Below are 9,250 nucleotides of genomic sequence, written 5' to 3'. Positions count from 1 at the left end.
TTTCTGAGACTAGATTTTATTTATTTCTGAGTTAGCCATGTCTCTGGCTCTTCCTCCTCCCATTTCATGTGCCCCTGTTTTATTGTAACTTTTGTTCACTTGTTCTCTCTTCGCCTATTGTTCATGTTGATGTTAATGTTTTTGCACCATTGTTTCTTGTAAACCGATATGATATGATTGGTATCATGAATAGGGATGTGAATCGTTTTACGACGATTAAAATTATCGTCCGATAATTTTAATATCGTCTTAAACCGTTATGAAACACAATACAATAGAGATTCTAACGATTTATCGTTATAAATCGTTAGAATCGTGAGCCGGCACACTAAAACCCGCTAAAACCCACCCCCGACCCTTTAAATTAAATCCCCCACCCTCCCGAACCCCCCCCCAAATAACTTAAATTACCTGGTGGTCCAGCGGCGGTCCGGAACGGCAGCGGTCCGGAACGGGCTCCTGCTATTGAATCTTGTTGTCTTCAGCCGGCGCCATTTTCCAAAATGGCGCCGAAAAATGGCGGCGGCCATAGACCAACAGGATTCGACGGCAGGAGGTCCTTCCGGACCCCCGCTGGACTTTTGGCAAGTCTTGTGGGGGTCAGGAGGCCCCCCCCCAAGCTGGCCAAAAGTTCCTGGAGGTCCAGCGGGGGTCAGGGAGCGATTTCCCGCCGCGAATCGTTTTCCGTATGGAAAATGGCGCCGGCAGGAGATCGACTGCAGGAGGTCGTTCAGCGAGGGTTCCGGCGCCTCGCTGAACAACCTCCTGCAGTCGATCTCCTGCCGGCGCCATTTTCCGTACGGAAAACGATTCGCGGCGGGAAATCGCTCCCTGACCCCCGCTGGACCTCCAGGAACTTTTGGCCAGCTTGGGGGGGGGGCCTCCTGACCCCCACAAGACTTGCCAAAAGTCCAGCGGGGGTCCGGAAGGACCTCCTGCCGTCGAATCCTGTTGGTCTATGGCCGCCGCCATTTTTCGGCGCCATTTTGGAAAATGGCGCCGGCTGAAGACAACAAGATTCAATAGCAGGAGCCCGTTCCGGACCGCTGCCGTTCCGGACCACCGCTGGACCACCAGGTAATTTAAGTTATTTGGGGGGGGGTTCGGGAGGGTGGGGGATTTAATTTAAAGGGTCGGGGGTGGGTTTTAGCGGGTTTTAACGATTTTAGCGGGTTTTAACGATTTTAACGATTTATCACGATATTTTACCCCCCCCCAAACGGCAACAATACGATTCCCTCCCCCTCCCAGCCGAAATCGATCGTTAAGACGATCGAGGACACGATTCACATCTCTAATCATGAATGTCGGTATAAAAAAGCCCTAAATAAATAAAAATAAATAAAACATTGATAAGACAGGCGAAGAGAGAATTTGAAATGAAGTTGGCCATAGAGGCAAAAACTCATAATAAAAACTTTTTAAAATATATCCAAAGCAAGAAACATGTGAGGGAGTCAGCTGGAACATTAGATGACAGAGGGGTTAAAGGGGCTCTTAGGGAAGATAAGGCCATTGCAGAAAGACTACATGAATTCTTTGCCTCCGTGTTTACTAATGAGGATGTTGGGGGAGATACCAGTTCCAGAGATGGTTTTCAGGGGTGATGAGTCAGACGAACTGAACAAAATCACTGTGAACCTGGAAGATGTAGTAGGCCAGATTGACAAACTAAAGAGTAGCAAATCACCTAGAATGGATGGTTTGCATCCTAGGGTTCTGAAGGAACTAAAAAATGAAATTTCTGATCTATTAGTTAAAATTTGTAACCTATCATTAAAATCATCCATTGTACCTGAAGACTGGAGGGTGGCCAATGTAACCCCAATATTTAAAAAAGGCTCCAGGGGCGATCCGGGTAACTATAGACCAATGAGCCTGACTTCAGTGCCAGGAAAAATAGTGGAAACTATTCTCAAGATCAAAATCGTAGAGCATATAGAAAGACAGGATTTAATGGGACACTGTCAACATGGATTTACCCAAGGGAAGTCTTGCCTAACAAATCTGCTTCATTTTTTTGAAGGGGTTAATAAACATGTGGATAAAGGTGAACCGGTAGATGTAGTGTATTTGGATTTTCAGAAGGCGTTTGACAAAGTCCCTCATGAGAGGCTTCTACGAAAAGTAAAAAGTCATGGGATAGGAGGTGATGTCCTTTCATGGATTACAAACTGGTTAAAAGACAAGAAAAAGAGAGTAGGATTAAATGGTCAATTTTCTCAGTGGAAAAGGGTAAACAGTGGAGTGCCTCAGGGATCTGTACTTGGACCGGTGCTTTTCAATATATATATAAATGATCTGGAAAGGAATAAGACGAGTGAGGTTATCAAATTTGCGGATGATACAAAATTATTCAGAGTAGTTAAATCACAAGCAGACTGTGATACATTACAATAGGACCTTGCAAGACTAGAAGATTGGGCATCCAAATGGCAGATGAAATTTAATGTGGACAAGTGCAAGGTGTTGTATATAGGGAAAAATAACCCTTGCTATAGTTACACAATGTTAGGTTCAATATTAGGAGCTACCACCCAGGAAAAAGATCTAGGCATCATAGTGGATAATACTTTAAAATTGTAGGCTCAGTGTGCTGCAGCAGTCAAAAAAGCAAACAGAATGTTAGGAATTATTAGGAAGGGAATGGTTAATAGAACGGAAAATGTCAAAATGCCTCTGTATCGCTCCATGGTGAGACTGCACCTTGAATACTGTGTACAATTCTGGTCGCCGCATCTCAAAAAAGATATAGTTGCGATGGAGAAGGTACAGAGAACGGCAACCAAAATGATAAAAGGGGATGGAACAGCTCCCCTATGAGGAAAGGCTGAAGAGGTTGGGGCTGTTCAGCTTGGAGAAGAGCCGGCCGAGGGGGGATATGATAGAGGTCTTTAAGATCATGAGAGGTCTTGAACGAGTAGATGTGACTCTGTTATTTACACTTTCGAATAATAGAAGAACATAAGAACATAAGAAAATGCCATACTGGGTCAGACCAAGCGTCCATCAAGCCCAGCATCCTGTTTCCAACAGTGGCCAATCCAGGCCATAAGAACCTGGCAAGTACCCAAAAACTAAGTCTATTCCATGTTACCATTGCTAATGGCAGTGGCTATTCTCTAAGTGAACTTAATAGCAGGTAATGGACTTCTCCTCCAAGAACTTATCCAATCCTTTTTTAAACACAGCTGTACTAGCTGCACTGACCACATTCTCTGGCAACAAATTCCAGAGTCTAATTGTGCGTTGAGTAAAAAAGAACTTTCTCCGAATAGTTTTAAATGTGCCCCATGCTAACTTCATGGAGTGCCCCCTAGTCTTTCTACTATCCGAAAGAGTAAATAACCGATTCACATCTACCCGTTCTAGACCTCTCATGATTTTAAACACCTCTATCATATCCCCCCTCAGTCATCTCTTCTCCAAGCTGAAAAGTCCTAACCTCTTTAGTCTTTCCTCATAGGGGAGCTGTTCCATTCCCCTTATCATTTTGGTAGCCCTTCTCTGTACCTTCTCCATCGCAATTATATCTTTTTTGAGATGCGGCGACCAGAAGGACTAGGGTGCATTTCATGAAGTTAGCAAATAGCACATTTAAGACTGGAGAAAATTCTTTTTCACTCAACGCACAATAAAGCTCTGGAATTTGTTGCCAGGGGATGTGGTTAGTGCAGTTAGTGTAGCTGGGTTCAAAAAAGGTTTGGATAAGTTCTTGGAGGAAAAGTCCATTAATGGCTATTAATCAATTATACTTAGGGAATAGCCACTGCTATTAATTGCATCAGTAGCATGGGTTCTTCTTAGTTTTTGGGTAATTGCCAGGTTCTTGTGGCCTGGTTTTGGCCTCTGTTGGAAACAGGATGCTGGGCTTGATGGACCCTTGGTCTGACCCAGCATGGCAATTTCTTATGTTCTTATGTTCTTTTTGTACGGAGGTCCAGAGGTTATGTAGCTGCATGGCCGATAGTTGAGCCGCTGGAGAGGGGACAGGCGTAGGGAGAGGAAACGGAGGCTGGAGGTGTCGTCCAAAGACTGTCTGAAAAGGGGATCTCCCAGTAGCAGAATGTGTATGATTGTTGTACGAGAATTCGGCCCAGGGAAGTAGCGCAGTCCAGTGTTCTTGCCTTTCAGTGACAAAACTGCGAAGGAAAGCCTTTAGTGACCGATTCATTCATTCCGTTTGCCAGTTGCTCTGCGGGTGGAAAGCTGTTGATAGGTCTAATTGCACCCCGAACATTTTGCACAAAGCCCTCCAATATCGTGCAGTAAACTGGGGCCCGCGATCGGATACTATGCTCTGAGGGAGGCCGTGAGCACGAAAGATGTGTTGGGCGAAGAGTAGGGCCAGTTTGGGTGCAGAAGGGAACTTTGGTAGTGGAACCAGATGAACCATCTTCGAAAAGCGGTCTACGGTGACCCAGATGACCGTGTTTCCCTCAGAGGCTGGCAGGTCTACCACAAAGTCGGTAGCTATATGCGTCCAGGGTTCCGTGAGTACTGGCAAGGGCTGTAAGAGTCCCCAGTGTCATCCATTCAAGGGTTTCTGCCTGGCACAAGTAGGACAGGAATCTACGTACAGCTGGACATCTCGTCGCAAGTTCGGCCACCAGCAGTAGCGATTAAGGAGATCAAGGGTTCTCTCCCGGCCTGCATGACCTCCTGTGAGAGAGTCGTGGGCCCAACTTAAGACCTTCTTGCGATCCCGACGTGGAACGACAGTCCTTCCAAGAGCGGACACCGTGGTACCAGACAGATTGATCTTGGCTGGGTCTATGATGTATTGTGGAGGGTCATCATTTTCCTCCAATACGGAATTGCGGGACAGTGCGTCTGCTCGGACATTTTTAGAGGCTGGACGATACCGGAGAACAAAATCAAACCAATTAAAAAAGAGAGACCAGCGGGCCTGCCTGGGATTCAATTGTTGAGCCTGGCATAAAAACTCCAAGTTTTTATGATCGGTATACACTGTGATGGGATGTTTGGCTCCCTCCAGCCACTGTCTCCACTCTTCGAAAGCCAACTTGATGGCTAATAACTCCTTGTCGCCTATACTGTAGTTGCACTCCATGGGGGTAAACTTCTTGGAGAAGTAAGAGCAGGGTAGAAGTCGCCCGGTACTGGAGCTCTGGCACAGTACGGCTCCTACAGCAATATTTGAGGCGTCCACCTCCAGGAAAAAGGGTCGAAGTGGGTCTGAATGGTGTAAACATGTGTCCAACAGGAAGGCCTCCTTAAGACTTTCAAAGGCTTGACAAGCCTCATTGGACCAAACACGGGCGTCCGCTCCCTTCTTGGTCAGGGCAGTCAGTGGTGCTACCAAGCGCGAATACTGAGGTATGAAATGTCTATAGAAGTTTGCAAACCCCAAGAAACGTTATAGGGCCTTCAGGCCCGTAGGGCGAGGCCACTTCCTGATGGCAGATACCTTCTCCGGGTCCATATGAAAACCAGTTGCTGAGATGATGTATCCCAAAAACGGCAAGGACTCCCATTCGGACATGCACTTCTCCAACTTCGCATATAAGTGATTGTCCCGAAGAAGCTGTAACACTTGCTTGACATGTTGACGATGGGAGGACAAATTGCGGGAGTAGATGAGGACGTCATCCAGATACACGATTACCGAGGAGTACAACATCTCGGAGCACTTCGTTCATTAGATGCTGGAAAACTGCTGGGGCATTGCACAACCCGAAGGGCATCACCAAGTATTCATAATGTCCGTCCCGGGTGTTAAAAGCGGTCTTCCACTCATCCCCGGGACAGATCCGGACAAGGTTGTAGGCCCCTCGTAGATCTAATTTGGTGAAAATTCTGGCTCCTTGAAGCTTGTCCAGGAGTTCGGGGATTAACGGAAGAGGATATCGGTCCCTCCTGGTTATGGCATTTAAGCCCCGATAGTCGATACAAGGCCTCAGGGAACCGTCCTTCTTTCCTACAAAAAAGAATCCCGCACCAGCAGGAGACTTGGAGGGGCGAATGAACCCCTTGGCTAGGTTTTCAGCTATGTATTCTGACATCGCCTGTGTCTCTGAGACAGAGGGTAAACTCTTCCTCGAGATGGAGTGGTTCCAGGCAGAAGCTCGATGGCGCAGTCAAATGGCTGGTGTTGCGGCAGAATCTCCGCTTTTTCTTTAGAAAAAATGTCCGCAAAATCCTCGTAAGGTGTCGGTAGCAGCACTTCGGTATGCACCAGCTTTAATCGTTGAACCAGGGGTGTCCCGATGCAATTCTTGAAGCAATGGGAGCTCCATCGGGCGATTTGTAGAGAATCCCAATGGATCACCGGGGAATGCTGTCGCAACCAGGGTGGTCCGAGGACCACTGGGTGTACCACTTTCTCCAGAATCAGGAAGGAGATCTCCTCAGAATGCAGAACTCCGGTCTGCAAGGTGAGCGGTGTAGTAACAGTAGAAATCTCTCCGGGCAGCACAGTACCTCGAATGGAAGTAATCAATAGTGGAGGGTTGCGAGGTAGCGTGGGAATCTGGAGCTGTTGCACAAGCTCACTGAGAATAAAATTCCCGCCGGCACCGGAATCGATGAAGGCTAGGGTCTCGAAAGACCCTCTAGGGAACTTCAGGGTTACTGGTTCAGTACATTGAGGAGCAGCGTTGACACAGCCTAGTAGTAGCTCCCCGGTCCCTCCTAGGCCTTGGTGTTTTCCGCCCTCTCTTTACATTGGGCCAGGAAATGCCCCTTACCACCGCAGTACAGGCATAACCCCAGGGTTCGACGACGTCGCTTCTCCTCGAGGGATAGAGATGTACACCCCAGTTGCATTGGCTCTTCCGTGGAGTTCTCTGGGGGCGCAGAGGCATTCCTGGTTGCAGGTGTCAGTGGCCTGGAAAAGGCTGGAGCCAAAGGGGCCATCCGGCGCAGAGGCCACCCCTCCCTAGCCCTCTGCTGGAGGCGCCGATCAATGCACCCTGCTACGTCAATTAGCACGTTGAGATCCTCGGGAAGATCCCGGGTGGCTAACTCATCCTTGATCCTTGCCGAGAGACCCTCTAGGAATACTCCGTGTAGGGAGTCATCGCGCCAACCAACCTCCAGAGCCAAGGTACGAAACTCAAGGGCATACTCCGCCAAGGGGCGAGCTCCCTGGCGTAACTGGAGCAACTCCGAGGTTGCGGAAGCCATACATGCAGGTTCATCGGTGTCATTCTGCTCCCACATGGGAGACGCCCAGCTCAACGCCCGTCCATCCAGAGGGAGAAGATGTAGGCCACTTTGACCGAGCCCGTGGGGTACTGTGCGGGCAGCAAAGAGAACCGCACGAAACACTGGTTCAGGAAACCCTGACATGCTTTCGACTCCCCTGAGAAGCGAGACGGGGCTGGTAGCTGGGTTGGAGTGTGAATATTCACCACCGGAGGCGGTACTTGCTCCCGGACCGGTTCCGGGGGCATGACGTCCAGCCGAGTAGCCAAGCGCTCTACTGTGGCTGCCAAAGCGTCCAAACGTTGTTGCTGCTGTATACGCTGCGCTATTCCGGGTATGGCCTGGAGGCCAGCGAGGTCCACCAGATCCATGGCCTTGCAAACTGTTGAGACTGGAAGGTGGATCCTTGGTCCGACCGGATGGAGATGAAGTAGAAGAACTCTCCGGAATGGAACTCGGTCGGAAGGCGGTAGCCAGACAAGAGCTGATGATCTTCATCCTGGAAGCCCATGACCCCTCCAGGAAAACCTGTCGAGATCCGGGCCGCTGGGACTTAGGTGGCTTCGCCCTGGAAGCCGAGATCCCCCCGGGAGGAGCCAGTGGAGATTCGACCGCTGGGACTTAGGAGATCCGACCGGAGACGAAGACGGGAGAATGTACCAGGGTCAAGGCAGGCGGCAGGAGGCGGACTGGAAGACGGGCCGAGGTCAGAACCAGAAGAGAATCCAAAAGAGGACTCCAAAACCAGGGCTTGGAGCGGTCAGGAACAGGAAATAAGGAACTGGCTGAGAGGAACAAGCAAGGAGCAGGCAGGCAGGCAGGAACAGGAAACAGCAACTAAGCACTCTAGCGAGTCGACCACGTAGCAAGGCAGAGAATCGGGGTCAGACGCCAGGTTTAAATCCCCGCCAGCGTCTGACGTCAACACAAGGGACTGGCCTGAGTTTTGCGCCAGAGACCCTTTAAAAAGGGGCTCTATGCGCGCGCGCACGCAAGCCTAAGGGGCGGGGCCCGGACCACGTACGACGGCGTCTCCCTCGAGGAGACGCCGCGATGTAGGCCTGAGCAGGCCTGAAGGATCGGCGGCTTTTGGCGGCGTTCCCCCCGGGCAGAAAGGTAAGGGGCCGGCCGCGAGGTTCGTGACCGGAACCGCAACAACAAAGTTCCGAAACCCTGCAGAGTCGAGCGTTTAGACAGCGAGCGGCGAAAGAGGACGTGAAAGGGACCCCATTGCAGGACGTTTAGTTTGTAACCCCGGCCGGGCCACAGACCAGCAAACCTGACAGGGACCTCAACTTTAAAATCGCAACAAATCGCGGCAGAAGGCAAGCGCTTTAAATACTGAGTGCTTGCCACGGCATTTCACAGCAATCCTTAAGTTAAGTGCACTACTAACTTAACTATTTGCAGCAACCAATGATTAAACTGTGCTGCACTCAGAAGCTTTTTTAGCTCTGACAGGCTACCCCATAAACTTGTCGGGAACCTGGTGCCCTATGATGGTTGATTTAAAAAATACTGATTGTTCTATTCACAGTGGGAAATCAATATATACTTGTTGTTGACAGTTTTTCCCACCCACAAGAGGTTTTCATTATATATTTATATTTATTTGGGGCATAAACTGACATTAAAATAACCCAAAATCCCATAAGTTTACCCATAAGTATTATAAATTGCCCTTTGGGGTCTACCACACTCTGCAAAAGTTGAAAAAAAAACCACTTTCTGCATTAGAATCGCTGCTCCCCAATCCTTTGTGAATAAACTTGGGCTGCCCATCGTTGCTTCAGTTTGATAACCTCAGAGCTAGTCAAATGGGTTTCTTGTAAAAACATTATTTTGGCTTGCAATTTGTTCAAGCAGGATCATACCTTTTTCTGTTTGACTGGAGTGCCCAGCACAGCCACTTTCCATGTTACTATATTGAATGACGTCTTGTACATTGAGTAAACACAGGGGTTCCGCACACGCGCACTTCTGTTCGAGCACCAGGCGCCAACAAGAGTATGCAGCATTTCAATACATACGAGCGGCCTCGGAGGCAACTTTTCCTTCCACCCCCCCCCCCCCAGTACCT

The sequence above is a fragment of the Rhinatrema bivittatum genome, chromosome 4, assembly GCF_901001135.1.
Source record: "Rhinatrema bivittatum chromosome 4, aRhiBiv1.1, whole genome shotgun sequence".
In the NCBI taxonomy this organism is placed as follows: Eukaryota; Metazoa; Chordata; class Amphibia; order Gymnophiona; family Rhinatrematidae; genus Rhinatrema; species Rhinatrema bivittatum.
The sequence above is the reverse complement of the archived record's forward strand: the minus strand, read 5'-3'. Positions refer to the sequence as shown.